Below are 12,004 nucleotides of genomic sequence, written 5' to 3'. Positions count from 1 at the left end.
AAATGGACAAGTTCTTAGATGCATACAGCTTTCCTAGACTGATTTACGAAGAATTATAAATCCTGAATAGAGCTGTGGACCCCATGAAGAAAGTTTTTTTTGATGTGTTTACCAAGAAGGAATTTACCAGTACCTGCTGAGATGGTCAACTGAGGGCCCAAATTTTGTAAATAATAAGAGCCAAGTAGCCAGTTGCTCACAGGGGCTTTTTACAAACTCTGTATACCTGGAAGAACCTCAGACTGAACTCACGGCTTTCCACATTATGCCCGCCCCCCCTTTTTTGTATGCTATCTGAGTCAACCACTGCAGGGAAAACTTGGTTTCATCTTTCTACCAACGGACTGAGACCTACTCCATCCAATCAGCACTGCAAATTTGGATACCTTATTTACATTAAACAGACTTAATTGAGAACCTGGGTGGGAGCTTTCACTATAAAAGACAGCCTTCCTTTTGCCTGGAGGAAACATAATTAAGGTTGCTACCTTAATCTGTGTCTCCAAACCGGCAACTTCTTTTGCTCGAATAAATGCTTTTTTATTCTTTATTTTAGTCTAAAATTAATTTTGATTTACAGAGTAATCACTAATCAGGAAATTGGAATTGTAATTTTAAAAAACAAAAACAAAAGCCCAGGACAAGAAGGCTTCACTGGTGAATTCTACAAAATAATCAACGAAGATTTAATGTTTGCCCCTCTCAAATTCTTCCAAAAAGTTGAAAACAATAGAATGCTTCTTAACTAATTTTTACAAAGCCAATATTATCCTGATACCAAAATCAGGCAAGCATATTACAAAAAAAGAAATTATGGGCCAATATCTCTGATAAACATGGATGAAAAAAAATCCTCAACAAAATACTAGTTAACTGAATAAAACAATACATTAAGAGGATCTTATACCACAATCAAGTGGGATTGGTTTCAGTGATGCAAGTATGGAGTAACATCCTCAAATCAATCAATGTGATACAAAACATTAACAAAATGAAAGTTAAAAGTCACATGATTATATCAATAGATGCATAGAAAGCATTTGACAAGATGCAGCATCCATTTATGACATAAAAACTCTCAATAAAATGAGTATATAAGGAAAGTACCTCAACATAATGAAGGCTGTATATGCCAAACCCTCAGCTGATATCATACTCAATGATGAGAAACTGAAAGCCTTTTCTCTAAGATCAAGAACAAGACAATAATAACCACTCTCACCAGAGTTATTTAACCTAGTACTAGGTGTTATAAGAAAAGAAAAAGAAAAAGGGCATTTAAATTGGAAAGGTAGAAGTAAAGCTGTCACTATTTGTTTATGACAATTTTATACAGAGAAAACTCTAACGACTACCAAAAACACTATTAGAAATAATAAAAAATACAGTAAAATTGCAGAATGCAAAATCCATATAAAAATATCTGTTGTGATTCTATATACTAACAAAAAAATATCAGAAAGAGAAATGAAGAAAATCCTATTTATAATTGAAACAGAAAAAATAAAGTATGTAGGAACAAACTTAACAAAGGAAGTGAAATATTTGTATGCTGAAAACCACAAGACACTGTTGAAAGAAACTGAAGAAGACACAAAGAAATGGAAAGATATTCTGTGTTCGTGGACTGGAAGAACTAACATTGGTACAATGTCCATATTATATAAAGCAATCTGCAAGTCAAAACAATGAAAATCACAATGATATCTTTATAGAAATAGAACAAAAATCCTAAAATTAGTATGGAACCACAAAAGACACTGAATAGCCAAAGCATCCCAAATAAAAAAAAATTCAAACTATACTCAAAGCTATAGTAATCAAAAACAGTATAGTATCACAAGAAAACACACACACAAACCAATGGGGCAGAAGTGAAAGCCCAGAAATAAACCCACAGATTTATGAACAACTAATGTAATGATGAAAGAGCCAAGAATATACAATGAAGAAAATAAGACTGGTGTTGCAAAAACTGGCCAGCCATATACAGAAGAATGAAACTACATCACAATCTTACATCATCCACAAAATTTAACTCAAAATGGATTAAAGACTTGAATGTAAGACCTCTTAAAACTCAACAATAAAGAAACCAAACATCCCAATTAAATGGTATTATCGACTAATGTAATAAAACATACCTATGCAACTAAATTAGAGAAGGCTATTATGAAATAGTCAGGAAAGAAGATATAATAGGAGTGAAACAAAATGAAGACATCAAGAAAGAAATATTAGAATACACCATTCCTGAGTTGAATAAAACAAGACTTGTTGAAATTCTAAAGCACACCTTGATAACCAGGAGACACACACACACACACACACACACACACACACACACACACACAAAACCCCACAAAAAAACCCTACACAAACAAACAAACAAATACGTAGACTTAAACAACAAAGAATGAGAGCACATCTTCTGCCTCCCAATGAGAAATTATGCTCTTAGCATTTTAAAGCACAGAAGAAAATCTCTGTGGATGTCATTTATTCTAGCTCAGTAGAAAAATTACCCAAAAGGTAAGAGCATAGCTACTGCTAGAAGGGGATCAAGATAGAAAATTTCCTAGTTTGTCTGCTCACTCAACAAGATTAAAAGAGGATAATGGAGATTTCAGGTAATCAAAATAAACTCAGTTTTTTTCAAATGTGAAAAGGAATATCCCTATACAGTCATGTGCATTGCTTAATGACAAGGATGCATTCTGAGAAATGCATGGTTAGGTGATCTCATCATTGTGTAAAAACCACAGGGTGTACTGACACAAACCTACATGGCACAGCCTACTACACGTATACCTAGGCTATATGCTCCTAAGCTACAAACCTGTACAGTATGTTACTGTACTGAATACTGTAGGCAATTATAATAACATGGTTAGTATTTATGTATCTAACCATAGAAAAGGTACAGTTACAATACAGTTAAAAAGATAAAAAATGGTATACTTCTAGAGGGCATTTACCATGAACTTGCAGGATTGGAAGTTGTTTTGGGAGAGTCAGTCAGTGAGTGGTGAGTGAACATGAAGGTCTAGGCCAGTAGTCGGCAAACCGTGGCTTGCGAGCCACATGCGGCTCTTTGGCCCCTTGAGTGTGGCTCTTCCACAAAATACCACGTGCGGGCGCACAGTACAGCACGATTGAAACTTCGTGGCCCATGCACAGAAGTCGGTTTTCGGCCTGAGCGAGTCTATTTTGAAGAAGTGGCGTTAGAAGAAGTGGGGGTACGTTCGCTGAGGTCGACCCCTCAGGTTGAGGACATTTTTAGTAAAGGCCAGCTTAGGAGTACCCTAATTAAGTTAATAACAATGTACCTACCTATATAGTTTAAGTTTAAAAAAATTTGGCTCTCAAAAGAAATTTCAATCGTTGTACTGTTGATATTTGGCTCTGTTGACTAATGAGTTTGCCGACCACTGGTCTAGGGCATTACTATACACTACTGTAGACTTTATAAACACTGTCTCACAAGCCTCCCCCCCCCCCCCACTTCTATCCGACAGGGTCAGAAATAGAACATCAAAATGTCATGCTGTTCCACAAACAGGGATGTGATTGGAAATATTGAGGAGAAACTGGCTGGGTAAGGTATATATCACCTAATAGTGGCCATCAGGAGGGAGTGAAAGGTGACTTGAGGATCAGAAGGAATAAGAAATCAAAATGGAGAGATAAAGAAACATAGGGATTGTCAGGATCACGTGGTTTTGGCTATTGTATGTTGGAGCAGTAGTCAGATTAAGAAACATTGCGGTATTCATAGAAAAAGTGGGTGTTTAACATGGAGAGGTTATAAAAGTGAGGACCCAATATTTTGACTTTGGAAATTGTTCCATTGACCCTATCTGGCACAAAGGGCTCTCTCTGGCATTGATGGAAGATAGAAAACTTTCCTACACTTCACATCATTACAACCTGAAAATATTTTCAAAATATGGGGATAGGCCCTAGCCAGTTTCGCTCAGTGGACAGAGCATTGGCCTGCAAACTGAAGGGTCCTAGGTTCAATTCCAGTCACAGGCATATGCCTGGGTTATGGGATCAATCCCCAGTAGGGGGTGTGCAGGAAGTAGCCAAACAATGCTTCTCTCTCATCATTGATGTTTCTATCTCTCTCTGCCCCTCTCTGAAATCAATACATATGTATATGTATATGTATATGTATATGTATATATATTAATAATAAGGTAATATGCTAATTAGACCAGATGTCTTCCGGACGTCATTCCAGACATCCTTCCTAACAAAGCTGGGGGTGTGGCTGGCCTACAAACTGCCCATGGCCCCTCACCCAGACAGGGACCCCCCGGCCCTGATCAGAGGCATGGCCAGTCTGCAAACCCTTGGTGGCCTTAAGCCCAGGCCTGCCCCGACCCCCAGCATGGACCCCCCTCCTGATCGGGGCATGGCCAGCCTGCAAACCCCTGGCAACCTCTCACCCAGGCTGGCCCCACACCCCAGCAGGGAACCACACCCCGATCAGGGGCATGGCCAGCCTGCAAACCACCCGCAGCCCCTTGCCCAGGCCAGCCCTGCCCCCAGAGGGAACCCCCCCACCTCGATCCAGGGCCCCCTTCAGAGCAGGCCAGCCAGCCCCCACCTGAGCACCAGGCCTCTATCCTATATAACAAAAGGGTAATATGCAAATTGACCCTAACAGCAGTACAACCGCTGGACCAGTCACTATGAGGCACACTGACCACCTCTTGGTCCTTTTCCCCGGCTGGCAGGTTCCGATCACCTGATGGCCACCCATGGAGGGGGTGGAGCCAGTGAGCAGGCGGGAACAGCCGACCTCTCGGTTCCTTCCCCCAGCCATCAGGCACCGATCACCTGATGGCGAACGGGGAACTGGGGGTGGGTGGCACGGGGGGTAGGGCCAGCTTCAGACAGCTGGAGAAGATGGCCTTGATCGTAGGCCAGGCCTAGGGACCATATCCGTGCACAAATTTTGGGCACCAGACCTCTAGTATTTATATATATTTAAAAGTACAGGACAGGCTGGCTCCTCTCTACCACAGGAAGCTTTTACTTAAATGGCAGTGTCACCCAATACTTGCTAAGGTAGCTCCTGTCGACCTGTGTCCTTGTACAGGATCTTAGATCCTCCCCAGAGAATTTAAAGCAATGTACCCTGAAGACCATCAAGCTGGATCTGGGAGGGCTGTAACACCCTCTTAATATGTAGTTCTGGGGGGGATAGGCTCCTCTGTGTTGAAACAGGTCAGTGGCTGACTGATTGGGATGTAATCTATGCACTCAAAATTGAAGTGCTGTGAGTAAGATGGAATCTATTGTCAAGCCCCACAGGTATTGCTGCTATAAAGAAAAAAATTCCTCCTGAACCCACATACCCTTCCATGTATTACAGTAAATTCAGCTCCATTATAATCTTATGGGACCATCGTCATATATGTGGTCCATCATTGACCGATACATTGTTATTTGGCCCGTGACTGTAATATAAAATAAAAAATATATAGGCATAAACAAAATACAAGAAGAAAAAGAGGATAAAAGGCCTGGCTGAAAGAGTAAAAATACAGCAGAAAAATCTAAGACAAAGATACATTTCTGTGTTTATTAATTACTAGTGACCTGGTGCATGGATTCGTGCACATTGAAAGGAAATTAATTAGAAGGTGGCCAGCAGGGCGGGATTGGGTGAGATGGGTCAGACACGCCCTGGAGCCAACCTCTCCTGGACCCTCCCCGGCATCTGCAGAGTGAGCATGGTTCTTCTGGCAGGTGGGGTCCTTCGGCCTGGCCTGCGGGGATCAGGCCAAAACTGGCTCTCTGACATCCCCTGAGGGATCCCAGAGTGTGAGAGGGCATGCTGCAAAGTTGCTGTTGTACAGGATGTGGAACGCAAATGCAAGTGTGTAGTAAATCAGATTCGGGGCCGACAGTGCCCCAGCAACAACATAACCCATGGCTGAAGGTGGAATCATGTGGCCCCCATGAGGAATTGGGCTCCCTCTTCTCTGGTTTCAGGGTGCATCACTCGAGAACCGCCACTTCCAAGTCACTGCAGCTTGGCAGCTCCTGTGTTGAATGTCTGCCCCCTGGTGGTTAGTGCACATCATAGCAACTGGTCAGACCGTCAGACACTTAGCATAGCCTTTAATATATATAGATACTAGAGGCCCAGTGTACAGATTTGTGCACTGGTGGGGTCCCTCGGTCTGGCCTGTGGGGATCAGGCCAAAACCAGCTCTCTGACATCCCCCAAGGGGTCCCGGATTGCGAGAGGGTGATTCTCGGTGACACACCTTGGAATTGGGCTCCCTCCTCTCTAGTTCCGGGTGTATCACCCGAGAACCACAGCTGCCAAGTCACCACAGCTCAGCAGCTCCTGTGTTGAGTGTCTGCCCCCAGGTGGTCAGTGTGCATCATAACTACCGGTCAGATGGTTGGATGGTCGCTTAGGCTTTTATATATATAGATGTGATCAGATTAGGGTTATCAAATATTAATAACAGATCTCACAGAGGTCATTTGTATAATTTTACAGTGTGATACTAGCTGATTGAAAGAACTAATCTCTATAGGCCTAACCAATGGACACAGACAACAAGGGGGTGAGGACATGAGTAGGGGGATGGAGGGTAATGGGGGGATAAGGACACATATGTAATAACTTAATCAATAAAAAAAAGTTTTAAAGTAACTATATATTTAAACTGAAAGAAAGAAAGAAAGAAAGAAAGAAAGAAAGAAAGAAAGAAAGAAAGAAAAAATAAAGAACTAATCTCCTGTATCCCTAGCCACCAAAAAAGCAGTTAGGGCAGCAAAGTCAGGGACTGGGGATTATGCACAAGTGATTGGCCTGCAAAGAGTTAGCTACTGCATTCATGAATAAAAAGTGACTTTGTACAATCACTTAATGACAAGTCTAAACTGAGGAAACTTAACTTTCAACATTACAGTAGCTTTCTTCACAAAGAACCTTCATTCAGAGGCAAGACTACATCCAGGCTTTTGTGTAGCTGTAGGCTTGAAAGCTCTTGATTCTACTACTAACGCAATATATGACCTTATGAAATTCTCTTCCCCACTCTGGGTCTGTTTCCTCACATGTACAATAAAATTATACAGCTTCAATGGTTTACAAAGTTCTTTATAATTGATCTGAAATCTAATCCTGTGTAATTTCCACTTTTTGTTTGAATTTATGTTCTAGGATCCAATTGAATAAACTTATCTCTTACACAGGACAAACTTCCTTAATGTGAATTCTTCAGGCTACACATCTCTATCTTCTTTATTTCCTAAATGTATTACTTTCAAGGCCATGGGCAAATCAATAGGCACTACAAGGATGATGTTACAGTAAAGGAAAGAAGGCCAAGGATGTGAGTGATATATTTATGAAAGTATAAGGATTAGAAGAGAAATTAATAGAGAATAAAAGAAGCAGAGCAAATTAATTCAAAGCGTGGATCTTTGAAAATATCAGCAAAATTGACGAACCTTTACATAGATTGATCAAGGGGGAAAAAGAGAAGACTCAAATAACAAATACAAGAAAGAGACATTATCACTACCAACCATATAGAAATAAAAAGGACTATAAGGGAATATTATGAACAAGAATATGCCAACAAATTACATAAGTTAGATAAAGTGGACATATTCCTAGGAAAACACAAAACACTGAAAGAAATTTAAAAAGAAATTAAGCATCTTCATAGACTCATAAAAATAGATGAATTAATAACTTAAAAAAACATTACACTAAGAAGTGTCCAACCTAGAGGGCTTCACTAAAAATTCTACCACATCCAAAAGCAACTCTTTTCAGTTCCTTACCAGTATAGATATTTTTTCTTTCTCACTTTTAGTCCTTTTTTTTCTTCAATGGAAAGGACTGACTTGGGATCTCTAGCAAAGGGACACAGACTGTTAATTTGCTAAGTATTCTATAAGGGATTTCTTCAGCCAGAAATATAGAACATTAGAATTGGATACTTTATAGATTAACATAACAAAATCACAAGATTTTTTTATCCATTCTGAAGGGTACTGGAGTCATTCTACTGTAGTCATCAAAGCGTGTGTTTTTTTCTTCTGAAATAAGTTTATAGGAACATTCTCTTAACTGCACTTTAGGAGGTTAGGAATAGAATGGTTTTCTCCTAAATTCAGAGCACAGATAATAAAACTAAGGAGAGAAAAATTTACACTAAGGGAAGTCCCTTTTGACAACTAGCCCATTCAGTCTAGAAGTAATAGTCCATTAGAGTGTGTAAGAATCCTCACATTTCAACCCAGGCCATCTCATTTAATGTGACAGTGCTGATATACCTCTGGAAACACTTTTCTTTATTCAAAAAAGCCTACAGGCTTATGTGGAAGGCCCCAGTATAGCCAAGCACAAGTCCATGGTTTTTCATAAGACCAGATCTTGTGTGTGTGTGTGTGTGTGTGTGGCTTATTTCGCTTAGCATAATGCTCTCCAGTTCCATCCATGCTGTGTGTGTGTGTTTTGGTGGGAGTTTTCCAACATTACGGGAGTGCCCAGTACCAAATAGTCACTCAGCAGGCATTTCAGTCTGTTCATGGGAATAATAAAAAAGTATTTCATCAGGCCATGAAGTCTTGGCCAGGAAAATAGATAACCTTTCTGCTCTGATAAGACATTTCTTGAAATGACTTCCCAGGTACACAATGGAGTCCACAGAGGTCGCATGTGTTTTCTACGTTTGTAGGAGCTCCATTTTCTGATTATAAGAGCTCTAGAGCAGCGGTTCTCAACCTGTGGGTCGCGACCCCTTTGGGGGTCAAATGACCCCTTTCACAGGGGTCGCCTAAGACCACCGGAAAACACATCTATCATTACATATTGTTTTTGTGATTAATCACTATGCTTTAATTATGTTCAATGTGTAACAATGAAATTGGGGATCACCACAACATGAGGAACTGTATTAAAGGGTCGCGGCATTAGGAAGGTTGAGAACCGCTGCTCTAGAGGGTCACCATATAACTCCCCCTTTCTTAGCTTGAGTTTGGAACCAACTTAAAAATAGAGAAGTTATACACATGGAGATAAACACATCAACTTTATTACTGATTAAGCTAATTTGGAGAATGTGGCTTTCTTAATATTACACCAAATAATTAGTCACTTATCTATCCAATACTATACAACCATAGGTATGCTTATGTGAAAGCCTGTCCCTGTAAAACTTGGATAAAGAACTAGACAAGACCACATGCTTCCCTGTAGTCTGATAACAACCAAGGGAAGAGAAGGGGAAAGAGGCTCAGTTACACATGCTCAGTTCATGTTCCCAAATTCATCAGTCAAGTAAGTCACCAGAATTAGTAGGTCAGGGAACAGACAAATAAAAGAAGAGTGCAGGGAAAATTTTTTTCTCTTGGAAACCAGAGGAGAGAGGAAAAGTTGGTCTCCACCTCCCAGAATATCAATTTTTCACCTGCAACATTTAACGTTCTAATAGTCTATGTCTACAGGCGTAGCGATTAGATATGTCCAAACTTTACATCAGTATTTTTATTGATGAGTATTTATTTTTCACTTGATGTTACTCGTAACTTTTTTATACCTTTGCAAATGACTGTAATTTGTTGGCTTTACTCACTGTGAATATGTTGTGAGAGAAGCAACTATATAATCCTATGATTCAATTATCATCGATAATCACTGCCATGAATCTGCTAAAATACAACTAGAAATGTACAGGATGAAAGGGAAAAAATTGGAAGGACACAAAAGGAGCCTAAGATGTCTGTAGGGATAATGGGTAACATAAAAGCAGTGAGCATCTATGACTACACAGATTTCACATTCTAATAGACTTTTAGAACCGTATAATTTGTAAAAAAATAATTAGGCATTATTTGCCCCAACTTATTCGACACTAGCATCCATAGAAGGTAAGCAACTTGCCAAAAATCATAAGAGCAAATGTGAGCACAACGAGGGATGTGGAATTAAAATTCAGGTCTTCTGATTTCCATTACAAGATATCTTACCAAGATTTATCCTTTGAGAACCACTCACATATGCGATTCATGTGGGGGAAATGCTTGGGCCATATATTATGTTAACATCTGATTTTTAAAAAGATCAGAATTACTCAGATACCATTTGTCCCCCTATTCCTTGTCAAAGATATTGGTTTTTGTACTGGACTTAATAAAAGTTTAGAAAGCAAGATTTTTAGCCCAATGAAAGTGATGAAAGAGAGGAAAGTATGTAGTTAACTCAATGGGCTCAAGTCTTCTAACCAGATGAATTATATTCATATTGAAAAAAGTTATGGATGAGATCCTTCTTGATGATCTTTGAAGACTTATAGAGTATGGGAGAGGAACTCTAAAAAGTGCATAACATCATTAATCATCAGAGAAATGCAAATCTAAACCATGATAAGATATCACCTCACACCTGGTAGGATGACTATTATTAAAAAAAATAACAAGGTTTAGCCAAGATATATAGAATTGAAATACTTGTACACTGTTGGTGGGATCATAAAATGGTGCAGCTGCTATGGAAAACATATGGAGATTCTTCAAAAATTAAAATTAAAACTATGATATCATTTGGCAATCCCACTCTGGGTATTTGTTTTAAAAAAAATAGAAATAAGGATCTCAACAATTAATCTACACTTGCATCTTCATTGCAGTATCATGCACAATAGTCAAGAATGAAAACAACTTAAATGTTCATTAACAGATTAATAGACAAATAAAATGTGGTATATACATACAATGGAATATTATTCAGCCTTAAATAGAAGGAAATCCTGCCATATACAACAACATGTATAAATTTGAAGTACATCATGCTAAGTGAAATAAGTCAGTCACAGAAGAACAAATACAGTATGATTCCACTTATAATGAGGAATCTAAAATAGTGAAACAGTGCTTGTCAGGGGCTGAGAAGAGGGAAAAGTGGGAGTTGTTCAATAGGCATAAAGTTTCAGTTACACAGGATGAATAAGTTCTAGAGACCTGCTACAATGTAGTACTTATAGTTAGAAATCCTGTATTATTTACTTAGATTTTTGTTGCAAGGGTAGATCTCATGTTACGTGTTCTTTTTTAAAAAAAATCCTCACCCAAGGATATTTTCCATTGATTTTTAGAGAGCGTATGGAAGAGAGGGGGAAGGACAGAGAAATATTGATGTGAGATAAACACATTGATTGGTTGACTCCGGCAGGAGCCCCGACCAGGCCTGGCCCTGGGAGGAGCCTGCAACCAAGGTGCGTGCCCTTGACCAGAATCAAACCAAGACCCTTCAGTCCGTAGGACGATGCTCTATCCACTGAACAAAACTGGCTAGGGTCATGTTATGTGTTCTTACCACATTTTAAGAAACAGGAAAGAGAACTGAACAGACACTTGCTCAAAGAAGATAGTATATATAAACAGTAAATAAGCACATGACAAGATGCTCAACATCATATGTCATAAGGAATTGGATATTAAAAAAAACAAAGAGATACCACTACACACTGATTAAAATTATGAAAATCCAACAAGGACATGGAACAACAGGAACTCTTATTGCTGATGGGAATGCAAAAATAGTACTTTGGAAGACAGTTTGTCAGTTTCCTAAAAACTAAACATACTCTTACCATACGATCCAGCAATTACACCCCTTGGTATTTACCCAGATGGGTTGAAAAGTTAATTCTGCAAGAAACCTATACATGAATGTCTGTAAAACCTTTACTCATCCTTTCCAAAACTTAGAAGCAATCAAGGTATCCTTCAGTGGGTGGATGGATGAATAAACTGCGATACATACAGACAAAGCAATATTATTAGCACTAAAAAGAAATGCACTATCAAGCCCTGAAAAGACATGGAGAACTCTTAAATGCCTATTTTGAAGTGAAAGAAGCCAATCTAAAAAGGCTACATGCTGTACAATTCCAACTCTATGACACTTTGGAAAAGGCAAAATTATGGAGATAATAAAAACTATCAGTGGTGGAGC

The sequence above is a fragment of the Myotis nattereri genome (genome assembly GCF_964212035.1).
Source record: "Myotis nattereri genome assembly, chromosome: X".
Taxonomy (NCBI): Eukaryota; Metazoa; Chordata; class Mammalia; order Chiroptera; family Vespertilionidae; genus Myotis; species Myotis nattereri.
Note: the sequence above shows the minus strand (reverse complement) of the source record.